Below are 12,881 nucleotides of genomic sequence, written 5' to 3'. Positions count from 1 at the left end.
ACACAGTAGTTTCCTGACAGGGTGGACTCAATTTTCAAATGATACATAATGAGAGGCACTTAATTTAACTCCAGCCACTGGCTCCTTCCAAGTTTATCCAAATCAGTGCTCCGCTATTACCTTCTTTAATAAGGGAGCAATCATTTTGGCCTGGTTGCAATTTGAGTATTGGAGAGAATTATAATCAGTGCAGATTCTACTGAAAAATAACAGGTAAATGGAGCTTAAGTTTATGGTTTATTTTCTAGTGCTGATCCATCATCACTATCCACTACAAAATTGCAAACAATGTATGACCTGCCACAAAGGTCCTATGCTATGCTGCGAGAGAGTCACTTAAAAAAAACAGATTGTGAGAAAAATATCCCAGATATATTTTCTACATATCAAAGAAATGCTCAAGGAGAGTATGGTCAACAGAAAACATCTATTTTATAACACTTACGCAAGTGGATTCCCATGCAAATGAGAATAGCTACAAGGTACATAGGCGCACCTTAAATACACAAAATGACGTATCATATGCGTCATAACTTGGATACAAAAATAAGTTGCATGCACAAAATACAATATGAAAAGTACATGGAAATTCCCCAAATGTTCCAAAAACATATGTGTTCAGAAGCCCCAAAGGCCTCGCTTTCCCAGAACTAAACAACTAAACAATAAGATCATTACCAGCTTCCTGAAAAACATGTCCTGTTACTCCCTGTTACAAAGGGAGAGATCAGGCTACTGTAACCTTCTGATCAGGTCACTGTAACCTTCTGATTATGCTCCAAGCTGTGATTTTCCAGAAAAGCTTGCTTGCTGATCAGATATTCAAGATGGAGTCTATCAGGTTCCTCATATAACCTCATCCAATTTACCCAAATAATTTGGAGGGGTTTCATCCCTATTCTCACACAGATGGAATATGTAATGAATAAAGAATGTAGAGTTTTTTTAGTTGGTTCAAAAGAGAGTAAGTTCAACACATATCTACAGGAATAACATTGCAGACCAGATCAAGACAGAATTGAAAACAATAGACAGCAGTACATCTATTATCACAACCAGACCACAGGGTATTTCTGAATAAGCAGACTAAGCCTTAGTTTAAGAAGTTTGCCAAACTGAGTTCCGGTTCCGGCGGCGGCGGCGACGGGCAGCTCTTTGCCCGCTCCGGCTCCCCAGTGGGCTTCCCCACTCCTTGGGGGGCACAGGACACCCCGCAGATGGGTCCTGCCGGAGGGGCGGCATCACGGAGGACTCCTGCAGCGGCGGCAGCCGGCGGGAGGTCTCTCGTGCGCCCAAGGCACCGGGGAGCAAGCTCGGAGGGCGCTTCGCGTTCCTGCGCCTCGCGCCTCGCTATAAGCCGACCGGAGAATGCAACAATTGAAGGAAACAGCTGCAGTGCGGTGAGGTTGCTTCTCTCTTCATCCCTTATTCTGCATGAAGAATTACTCAGCTTTTTAAAACTTTAAAATAACTTTCGGAGCATTTTGGAGGTGCGGCTGGAGGGAGGGGTTTCCCCCCCCCTTGGACAAGCGGCGAGGAACAATTTTGCTCTCAGCCCCCGGGGAAGGAGGAGGGGGGAGAGCCAACGAATGAAGCCTCACTCAGGCTGAGATGATTTTCTTTTCAATTTAATCCTACATATTACAGTGATTTGAGGACTTTTGGAACTTTTTAAAACTTTGTTATGCCTCTGTGCCCAAAACTGGCAGGGCAAGATGGCACACTTCCGTTGTCTTTATGAACTGTGAAACCTGACTCCACCTTTAAAATTCAGGCTTCCGGTCTTTGTCTCCGTGTCTCCCAGAGGAATCTCTTGTGGATTGGTATTTTTTAAACTTTCTAGGGGAAATTTTCTATCTATTGCCAGACTTATTGGAGAGATTCTCTTCTGCCTGGTTCTTCTGCTCCCGGAACTCACCTGGCTACCCTTCTTTTCTAACTGTTTACTTCATATTTGGACTGAACTTCTAACGTTATAAAGGATGGCATCCAAAAGACCCCCTCCTGGAAAACCTGGTTTTGCCACTTCTGCTCCAACATCCGCAACATCCAGTCCAGCCACACAGTCAAAGATAACAGAACTGATGCAACATAAGACTACAGAGATGGACTTTCAACAAATGCTTCAACAAATTTTACAGGGCCAGGAGGAAATCAAGAAACAGCTAAGGGAAATGAAAGATGAAATTAAAGAAAATCAAGCCCAAATATATAAGAACTCACAAAGACTGAATCTTGTGGAAGGGGGGGTGGAGGAGGTGAGGGGGGGGGGTAGAAGCTGTGCAGAAAGGGAACAAAGATCTTGACATCCAACAGATGAAAATAGAATTTGAGAGAATGTCCTATTACCTTAGATTTCAAAATGTTATAGAAGAAGATGGGGAAAACATAAGGGACATCATGATAAACATCCTGGCTGACTACACACACAAAGAAAAACAACAGATGGGGTGGGGTATAGACCTGGTTTATAGAGTGAACTCAGCTTATGCTAGAACTCACAATGTACCCAGGGAGGTTCACATTAAATTTCTTAGAAAAAGCACAAGAGATGAAATTCTGGGTGTACAAAGGGGGCAAGCATTGACATACCATGATATGGAGATAACCATTCTGAAGCAGATCCCTAAGAAGATTAGAGAAAAAAGGAAGAATTATTCGCAATTAGCGAATAAATTATACCAGAAAGGGGTGTGGTTTAGATGGTTGATGCCTGAAGGTATGCTGATATTCTGGGAGGAGACAAGAATTAGAATCAATTCACCCATAGAGGCGCAGGCCTTTATGGAAAAAAACAGAACACTCCTAGAAAAAACACGAGACACTACAGCGGACACGCAGGACACGGGAGGGGCCAGAGCTCTGCCAGTGGAGGGAGATGGGGCAATAGCAAGAAGACTCAGATCACAAAAATAAACAAGAAAATCATATTATTATAAACTGACCGAAAGTGATAATGGAATTATATCTGGATTTTATACTGTAATGTCTAATCTGATTGAATTTAGTAATAGAACTAATATGCTGATTGTAATCAATTATATACCAATGCATTATATATAAATGTATACTATGAGTATGGAGAGAGGGGCGCCTGTCACACTTTGCAACTGCCATAATTTGTATACCTGTCCATTTACCCTTTTCCCTATAAATGTTGAAAAACCAATAAAAACTTTTGTTAAAAAAAAAAAGAAGTTTGCCAAACTTACTTGGTTTAGAAAAAAACACATTTAAAATATGTAGCGAAAAAAAATTAGTATAGACCAGAGTACGCTTCAGACTAATATGTGTGTGTGTGTATTCTTAACAGATTAGCAGAGTTGGATGGGACCTTGTAGGTCATCCAGTCCAACCCCCAGCCCAATCAGAAGATCTTTCACCATTTCTGACACATGGCAGTCCAGTCTCTTTTTGAAAGTCTCCAGTGATGAAGCTCCCACAGCTTCCGAAGGCAAGCTATTCCATCGGTTGATTGTTCTCACTGCTAGAAAATTTCTCCTTATTTCTAGGATGAATCTCTAGTTGATCAGTTTCCCTCCATTATTCCTTGTCTGGCCTTCAGGTGCTTTGGGAAACAGGTTGACCTCCTCCTCTTTGTGACAGTATTGGAACACTGCTTTCATGTGTCCCTCCTCTTGACTATGCTAGCCATACCGAGTTCCTGTAACCTTCTTCATATGATTAGTCCCCTAATCATATTTGTTGCAAAAGAAAAGTGCAGAGCAAATAGTCTTAACTCCCTTAATTTTGTAAGTAACATTTATATGGAATGGTTAATTAATTCTGCTCCCTATTGCTGCTACACCCTTCGACTCCTTAGTTTGCATTTGGGGTGATAACCTATGATCCTCCAAGTATTTTAGAACTAACTTTGAACAGCTGCAAGCAACATAGTGGTGATAGATGAATTACAGCACAGATAATTCTTGACTTACAATCAGAATTGGAACCAGAATTTGTGATGTTAAGGAAGATGGTTGCTAAGGTATCATGCCCAAATGTATGACTTTTTGCTATAGTTATTAAGCGAATCACTGCAGTTTTTAAGTGAATTCTGCTATCATTAAGTGAATCCAGCTTCCCTCATAGACGCTGCTTCTCAGAAGCAGTCTGGGAAGGTCACAAATGGCAGCTAAATTACCTGGGAACCTGCAATAAATGCAAATAAATGCATTTATTCAGGTTGCCAAAACCCTGAAATGTTGATCACATGAGCATGAAGAGGCTGTGATGGTCGCAAGTGTGTTGGCCAGTTTAAAGTCACTTTTTTCAGTGCGGCTGTAACTTCAAACCATCCCTTAATGAACAGTTGTAAGCTGAGGACCATCTGTATATCACAACTGAAGATGTTCCTGCCTTTTTAAAAAATGTAACCCTGCCATTCTTATTCTAATACAATAAGTACATCTATTTCCCCCTCCTCCTAGTATGCATTAGATTTGTTTTCTATGTAGTACTCCGGAAAGTTTAAAAAAAAACCCTGAAAGGCTGAAAACACACCATTAGGTATGGAACATAATTGGAACAGCACAGTACACATGTCGACTTTACAAATGAGGAGCTATGTTTTGTCAAATTTCAGACTAAACAGCTTCCATTTGTTCCTTCTTCAAAAGGATGGCGGGGAAAAAAATGGAAGGCTAGAAGTCAGAGAGCCCCTTTTGACCTTTCAGTCCTTCAATACATATACCGATTGTTATGGTGGGGGTATTTTTTTTTGTTTTTGTTTTGCACTGACAACAAGCTCCTTAAGCATTCAGAAATGTTTCCCCTCCCTTCCTCTTCCCCAGTCCTTTCGGGTTTTTTGGCCATCTCATCCATCACCGACAGACATAAGAGAGATGGGAGCCAGGGGGAAAAAAAATTAAAAGTCTCTGTGTTGCTCTAGGCTTGTTGCTGTGTTCTGCTCAACTCCGTTCATCATTGCAGTGTTTCATTTTTAAATGGTTCACTTACTTGAAAATGCAACTTGGAAGAAACAAAACAAAACTAGGGCGAAGCTGGGAGGGCAGGGAGAGGAGAAATAACTGGGTAAGGAGGAGGAAGGGACGAGAGTAAAGTTTTATTTTGTGGAAGCATTATCAGAGCTGGCAGCTTAAAAGGCCAGCTGCCCATTCTCATTGCTGTTATTTGGTTTAAATTTATACATAAGTGGGAAGGAAAAGTGACAATTTACTGTATTTGTTCTTATACGTATTATTTTATAGCCTTGGAGTGGGTCCAAACAGTTGCTTTAGAAAGTGAAAACTACTGTTCCTGCTTCAAATGGAGGCATAGATTAGTGGTTATTTCTTCATACTAAGTGTCCTTATTTTAGTAATATGGTATTTCATTCTGTGATGGAAAGGTCAGCCATTTGCTTGAAAAAAATTCAGTTCGTCTTCTTTGTCTAGATATTTTTGAGAGATTCACAGCAAGGGACAAAAACAAAGTTAAAGTTATGGCGGTTCACACATTCAACTTCAGTGAGATTTTCCTCTTTGCATTATCTATAGCTTTGTGTGACTCTGAGTTTCACTCTAAATAAGGGTGTTTTATTTATACTCTTCCAATAGCTTAATTGCAACTTATGCTATACAAGAAGTTTATATAGTTGCCTTGAAATATTATTCCTGTTTGAGAAAGAAGTCATTGAATGAAAATCCAACACAACCAAGTGCGAGCCATATTCCTATCAACCACTGAGGCCTAGTCAACATAACAAAGCAGAGCAGGAGGCAGGGTATGTAATGGTTTCATCTCTTAAGGAGGTCCATCTAGTGCAGTGGTTCTCAACCTGTGGGTCGGGACCCCTTTGGGGGTCGCCCAAGACCATCGGAGAACACATATTTTCAAAAAAATACAGAAAACATAAAATAATTTTATGGTTGTGGGTTACCACAACATGAGGAACTGTATTAAAGGGTCACTGCATTAGGAAGGTTGAGACCCACTGATCTAGTGGGCTCAAGAAGAAGACTTTCTCTGTGGTGACTCCCTCCCTGTAGAACATCATCCCCACAGAGATAAGATTGGACCCACTTCGATGCTGTTTTTGAAGATACAGTTTTGCCCACAGACTAGGAGCCCCCTGGTGATTTGTTTGATTGTTGTTTTGGAAGGTTTTGTATTTGGGGTTTTACTTCGATAAGCATGGAGTCATTGTGAGTGAGCTGAGTGTCCATAAATTTTTTTTCTTAATATTTATTTATTTAGTTTGTCACTCATGTCCAAGATAACGGGAATAAGAATAAAAATGGGCATAAACACGGGAAATGGGTACCAGTAAATGGAGACATTAGGACAGGGATGTTGATGCACTTATGCACGCCCCTACTGACCTCTTAGGAATGTGGTGAGGTCAAGAGTAGACACTTTAAAGTTAAAGTTATGGTGGTTTGAGGATGTAAAAACCGAGTCGGGTAATGCATTCCAGACATTGACTACTCTGTTGCTGAAGTCGTATTTTCTGCAATCGAGTTTTGAGCGGTTTACCTTTAGTTTGTATCTGTAGTGTGTTCATGTATTATTGCAGTTGAAGCAGAAGTAGTTGTTGACAGGTAGAATGTCGTAGCAAATAATTTTGTGTACTATGCTTAAGTCGGACTGTAGGCGGAGTAGTTCTAGGTGGTCCAAGCCCAAAAGTTCGAGTCTGGTGGCACAATAAATAAACAAACAAACAAAATAAACATGTGATGGACTGGGGCTGCAAAGTTCTATGCTAAAATTACAAATGTAGAATCTGAGAAGGAAAGTGTTTCATTTCATGAAAAGACATACATGTTCTAGCAAGTGGAAAAACAATTTAGTTAGAAATGAAATGAAACAATATAGATGATCCTTCCCAGTATAATGCAGCTTAAATGTTGGAACCTGATTCTGAATGTTTGGTGCTTATCCAATGGAGTGAGGGAAAAATGATTTTACCTAAGTCTGGTAAAAACAGACACTGGATTTACTTACTTCCTCTCTTAAATACTTTAGGAAGTAGATTCTTCTTGATTTTCTGCATCTTACAAACCTCTTGAAAAGCAACTTTCTTCATACCAGGATAATTTCCTTCTACTCTGCATGAAAGAAGTTATGTAAGTTTAAGGATTGAAACGAAAAACATTTATTTTTGGAAAACAGCAAAAGCAGACTAGAATATTGATTTTGGAAATTTAAAGGGCTAGGTGGGCTTGAAATAATAATATATGAAGACTGAAATTAACTGAATCCTCCCGTGGGAAAATTTTATTGATTGGAAGATAAACATATGATAAGAGGGGGCATTTACCAAAGGGAACTAGAGAGAACTAATAATTTCAGTTGAAGAAGAGACCCATTAATACAATGGAACAAAGCTATTTGACTTTAGAAGAAATTAAGGCTGTTTGAAAGCAATTATTTAAAAGATTGTCTGATACTCCAAAGATGGAATTAACAGAGGACATAGAAGAAGAATAGATTTTACTGGATAAATAAATACTGAGCCTGATTTGTTTTTAGATTTGAAAATGTTAAAAAAGCCCAGTTTACAAGAGTGATATGGAAAAAGTTGTGAATTTGAAAATGGATTTAAAAATGTTGGACTGTAAGAATGATATAGAAAAAGATGCCACAATTACTTTACATTTGAAACTGGCTGATGTTTTAATAACTAAAGTGGACTTACAAATAAAAGATCAGAATAATAATCTGGAAAGTGTTCTTATCTTGGATTTACAGAGGAGATATGCAGTGGTGGGATCCTGCTGGTTTAACAACCGGTTGGGTGATCGTGTGCTTTGCACACACACACGCTCTACGCACATGCACAGTTTCAACAAAATGTACCTTTCATGTTACTTCTGGGGAGTAACACAACTAAGGCGCGGCAATCTGTTTTGCTATGTGAATCAGCTGAGAGGATACAGGTAAGTAAAGTGCAGAGGTGAGTGGGCAGGCCCACCTGATCTTCAGAGCGAACCATTTCGCTCTCCAGCTGATCGTCGGAGCTACTGGTTCGCCCGAACCAGTCTGAACTGGCTGAATCCCACCCCTGGATATGTTACACTACAGAAGTTGTTCCTAAAGGATATATAAAAAATAATAATAAGAAACTAACTTGGAGGGAGGCGGGGCCGAAGTCACGATGGCACGACGTGCTATCTCAATGCTCTGAAATCGCAGTCGACACTTTTGCCACTGGGAGGGTCCAAACGGATCTAAACTGTCCCAAAGAGACAGTGAACAGGAAGAATACGTCTTGCTGATCTTGGGCAAAATCCCCAAAAGAAGCAAGAGAAATTTCTTCAAGTCGGTAACAAAAAATCCAGCCAAGGCTGATGAAGTCGGGGCGGCCCCAAAACAGAAGGAATGGAAAGTGAAAGTGTTTCCAGCTGGTGAGGAATCTTTATTGTTTTAAAAGAGAGACTGCCTATAAAAACTTAAAAATTGATTTAAATTGAAGAATAGAAGAATTGAGCAGCGAAATTAAACCTATAATGGTTTTGGACAGTGGTTATCCCATTTCTTTATATGCTATCTTCATGGATGGAATCTTTACAAGCTTTTTAAAATGGACAGATCAAGTCTTCTTTTTCTACTTTTTTTTCTCTGTGACTCTCTGTGATTTATAGACTAAAGTTTTCCTCTTTCATCGCTGTATTTTTTTAAATTCATTTAAAGACTTGACCTCTTTTTTAAATTTGAAATACAAAATAGATATTAAAAAAAAGAAATTTCTTAAAAGCGCTATGTGGTGGGAGGTTTTGTTGATTGGAGCTTTGTGTATTCAAGCGAAACTTTTCCCTTTCTTCACGGTTTGTTTTGACGGCTTGTTACAGAGCGATAGGGGTAAGCCAAATGTCCCTTTGAAGCATGTTTTCAACCAGAGAAGAGGGGGGGAAATGGCTTTTGTGAATCCATGTTTTAACTTTAAAAAATCTTCCAAGCGAGAGCACTTTTGTTTAAGATGGCAGAATGTCAAGAAAATATAGATTGTAAGCTTGCAGACAATATTTTCAGAATTACTAAAACTAACAAATATAAATGAGAGAATTGAACAGCAACTGGAATATTTGGAACAGCTAACAGAAAAATGTGATGAAAAATTTTATGATGTTCACCAAATGCAAAATGAGGGGATTAAAATCCAAAGAATTGAAGTGGAAAATGAATATAAAGCAATTAAACTATTAAAACTGATATTTATGGCAATTGGTTTGTTTTTGAAAATGCAAAGAATGGAATATTGAAAGATGAAATAAATGGAGAGGAAATCTATTTCAAAGGGCAAGATATAGAAGAAGAAGAAGAAGAAGAAGAAGAAGAAGAAGAAGAAGAAGAAGAAGAAGAAGAAGAAGAAGAAGAAGAAGAAGAAGAAGAAGAAGAAGAAGAAGAAGAAGGTAAAGAATTTATGGACTATGAAACTTTATCAGCAAAAATATGGATAACACTACTGACAATTAAAGATAAGCAGAATAAAGAAACAGAAAGAGAGCATCAGGATTATATGAGATATCTTACAAGCAAGGAGTTGCTAGGAGTAGTCCATACAAAACTGATCAAGAAGAAGCTCAGAAGATTGATACCACAAATGGCAGAGGACATAAGATTGTTTTGTTATTGGAAAGATACAGGTTGATAGATGGAAGAGTATAATTTAAAATTACTAGCTAAACCTAGTGAAATTTAGTGATAATAGGTATAGTTAAATAAAAAGTTGATAATGATAATACTGTATACAATGTGTAGTGTTATGATAAGCAACAATTGGATATAAATATTGAATGATACCCCTGATGGGAAGACTAGAAATCCTTTTGGATTATATATAAAGGTCAATAATAATAATAGCAATAAAAAAAGAACTAAATTAGACACAGTTAAGTTTTGATCATTAGGGGGGAAATGTTATGATATAGGATATAGCCAAATAAAGAAAGGATAATGATGATTACCTTAACCTTACACGGGAAAAGACCCGAATACAACAAAACCAGCATATATATATATATATATATATATATATATATATATATATATATATATGTATATGTATATGTATATGTATATGTATATGTATATGTATATGTATATGTATATGTATATGTATATGTATATGTATATGTATATGTATATGTATATGTATATGTATATGTATATGTATATGTATATGTATATGTATATGTATATGTATATGTATATATATGTTACTGTAAAAGTCCGAAATCTGGTGAATGTCGACATTCACCGGTGAATGTTGACATTCACATAGTCGCTTGGTGTATGTCCGAAATATTTGCTAAATACCCTTATCCTCTCGACACCCTTAACCTAATACCCTTACCCTAATACCTCGGCTCCTCGCTTCCTTTTAAGCGTCTTCTATTCGCGGACTTCTTCTTTTTTTAAACCTGCGATCCTGTGCGGTTAGAACGAGTAGTTTCCAGGACCGCGAATTGAAAAGCAAAAGTAAAGTGTTACGCTGACTCGTTATATATATGTCACCGTGAAAGACCGAAATTGGTATGTGTCGACATTCACCGGTGAATGTCGACATTCACCAACATTCACCGGTGAATGTCGACATTCACCAATTTCGGTCTTTCACGGTGACATGTGTGTGTGTGTGTGTGTGTGTGTGTGTGTGTATGTGTATATGTATGTATATGTATATGTATATGTACATGTACATGTACATGTACATGTATATGTATATGTATATGTATGGGTATTATATAAGGGAACTGGATGTAAATTGTAAACAGTGATTTGGAAAGGAGGATTAGAAAACTTTGTTATTAAATATTATGGATGTTTAGCTAGAATAGAATATAAGGATTTAATGTTAATGGAGGATTTTATAAATAAGTAAATGAAATGCCAGTATGTGGTTGTGTACTAAATTTTGCTATATTTTATGATGAAGGACGTTTAAACAATTATAGTAAAATAAAAGTGGAGGTATGATGATGGTAATATGTATAAACATTTGAGTTAAGATACTAGAGTTAATATGAATTATACTTGATGATGGTAGAAGAGATGCACAAAAACCATTTGTAACCAACTGATACACTTTCTACAGTATGTAAAGAAGGAGGATTTTTATGTTTGTTTTGAAAATTAAAAATAAATAAAAACGTTTTTCAAAAAAAAAGAAACTAACTTGCAGGACATTATGTGATGGGATTAAATATCAAGCTTTTAAAAAGAAAGTGGGACCAATATAAAGTGACTTTATTTGACCAGAGTTAAAGTATACATGTAGTGGTTTTTGTATCTGTTCTTAATTGCTGCAGCCATCAGTCTTCCATCCTCCACTGCTTCCTCTGAAGTCCTATATCACTCGTATTTCTGGCTCACAGGACAAATTGCCTGATGAACTCTCTTGTGAGCCAGGATGTGATATACAGTCTTGAAACCAAATACATTTGCTCCCTCCATCAGGAAAAAAAACCCTAAAAGGCTGGAGGATAGGTGGTAAGCAGTAGATCTCTTGGATCAAGTAAAATTGCAGCAATGAGACCAACATGTTAGGACTCAGATGGATGACCTCCAGGAAGATTCAGAAAAAGAATCAACTCTTTCATTGTGACTGAACGTTAGTGGTTTCCCAATGGACATTTATATGTATATGTTTCCTATCATGGAAGAAATTTTGCAACTTTGCCACAAGAATGTGATTGCAGGGAATGGTTATCTCTTTAAAAAGTTGCATCTGGTACTCCGTTCTGGTGATCAAGGGTGAGTTCTGATGTTAAGGATTATGTGTCATCCTGTCATGTCTGTCTCCAGGCTACAGCAGTCACTGCAAACCTGACTAATTTATTCCAGCCATTCTCTCCTTCTGCAACTCATGATTGCAGGCATCTGACAACACCATTTGGCTGGCAAAGAATAGGGCTGAGACCTGGGTGCCCCTCTGGCGCATCCTGGGAGATGTATCTCGTGTCATCTTCCCAAAGTTATAGTCATGCGAGGATCATCAGAAGTCTAGACAGAGCAAGTACTGAATAAATTTTTGAAGATCTCCTATTGGCCAGCTGGAGGGAAAACAAGTTTCAAGTGAGGTTTTTTTTTAATCTATTTACTGTGTTTTAATGTATTTAAATGGTTCAATGTAAATCACCCAGAACCATTGGCGCTGTAGAATTGAAGTATTGCTATAAGGAAATTTCCAGTTTTTCCATTAATCATGTATAGAGTACGTTATCCTTCCAAGTGATTAATCTCAGTCAGATCCAGCTTCAGATCAAGAGCTGTAAGCCTATAGCAGTTAACTTGCTTTCCCTACCTGCCCACGTTCTCTTTCTTCTCTTTTCTTTTTAAAAGAAGAATTCACGCTCTGCCTCAGTTCCATTTGGAATACACAACAGTTGGAAGAAATATCCATCTGGGTTCAGTTCCAAGCTGGGAGAAAAACGCTGGAAACAACATGGAGGCTGATTGGTAAGCAAAGTTTATTGATGAAGCAGAATTGCATGTGATTCTGGGCAGCTGACAAAATGGAGTTGAGAGTGGGTGGGTTTTTTATACCTTCTTTCGGCTTTGTATTTGAGCTTCTTGTTCCTGTGCAAAAACGTGTCCTTTAATATTCTATTGGCTGTTGTCAGTTTCCGATGGGGTCATGTAGGGGTTACGTAGGGGTCATAGCTGGCTCTATGGGCAAAAGAAGAAATGCAAATCTTAGGTGCTTGTCTGAGCTAATCTGATCAACGTATGGCTTATTATTTATCTGAGCTCCCAGCAGTGGTGGGATGCTGCTGGTTTAATAGCCAGTTCAACGAGGGTGCACTTTGCGCACGTGTGTGTTTTGTGCATGTGCGCAGCGCTGACAATGGAGCATTTAGAAGCTTACCTGCTTACCTTCCAAATCAACAATGGTAAGTAAAACAGCTGGGGAGGGGAATCAGCTGTGCCACACGATT

At 38.3% G+C, this 12,881-nt stretch overlaps 1 long non-coding RNA gene across 1 annotated transcript; it reads right to left on the bottom strand.

Annotated features, from left to right (window-relative positions):
• Nucleotides 1-5,863: 5,863 nt before the first annotated feature.
• Nucleotides 5,864-12,611, bottom strand: LOC309387492. Its single transcript, XR_014174593.1, has 3 exons — nucleotides 12,490-12,611; nucleotides 6,946-7,049; nucleotides 5,864-6,634 (listed from the first exon to the last, which is right to left on the bottom strand). It is a non-coding gene; the product is annotated as an uncharacterized lncRNA (long non-coding RNA).
• Nucleotides 12,612-12,881: the final 270 nt, after the last annotated feature.

This window comes from Natrix helvetica (assembly GCF_964273705.1).
Source record: "Natrix helvetica genome assembly, chromosome: 2".
Taxonomy (NCBI): Eukaryota; Metazoa; Chordata; class Lepidosauria; order Squamata; family Natricidae; genus Natrix; species Natrix helvetica.
The sequence above is the reverse complement of the archived record's forward strand: the minus strand, read 5'-3'. Positions and strand labels throughout refer to the sequence as shown.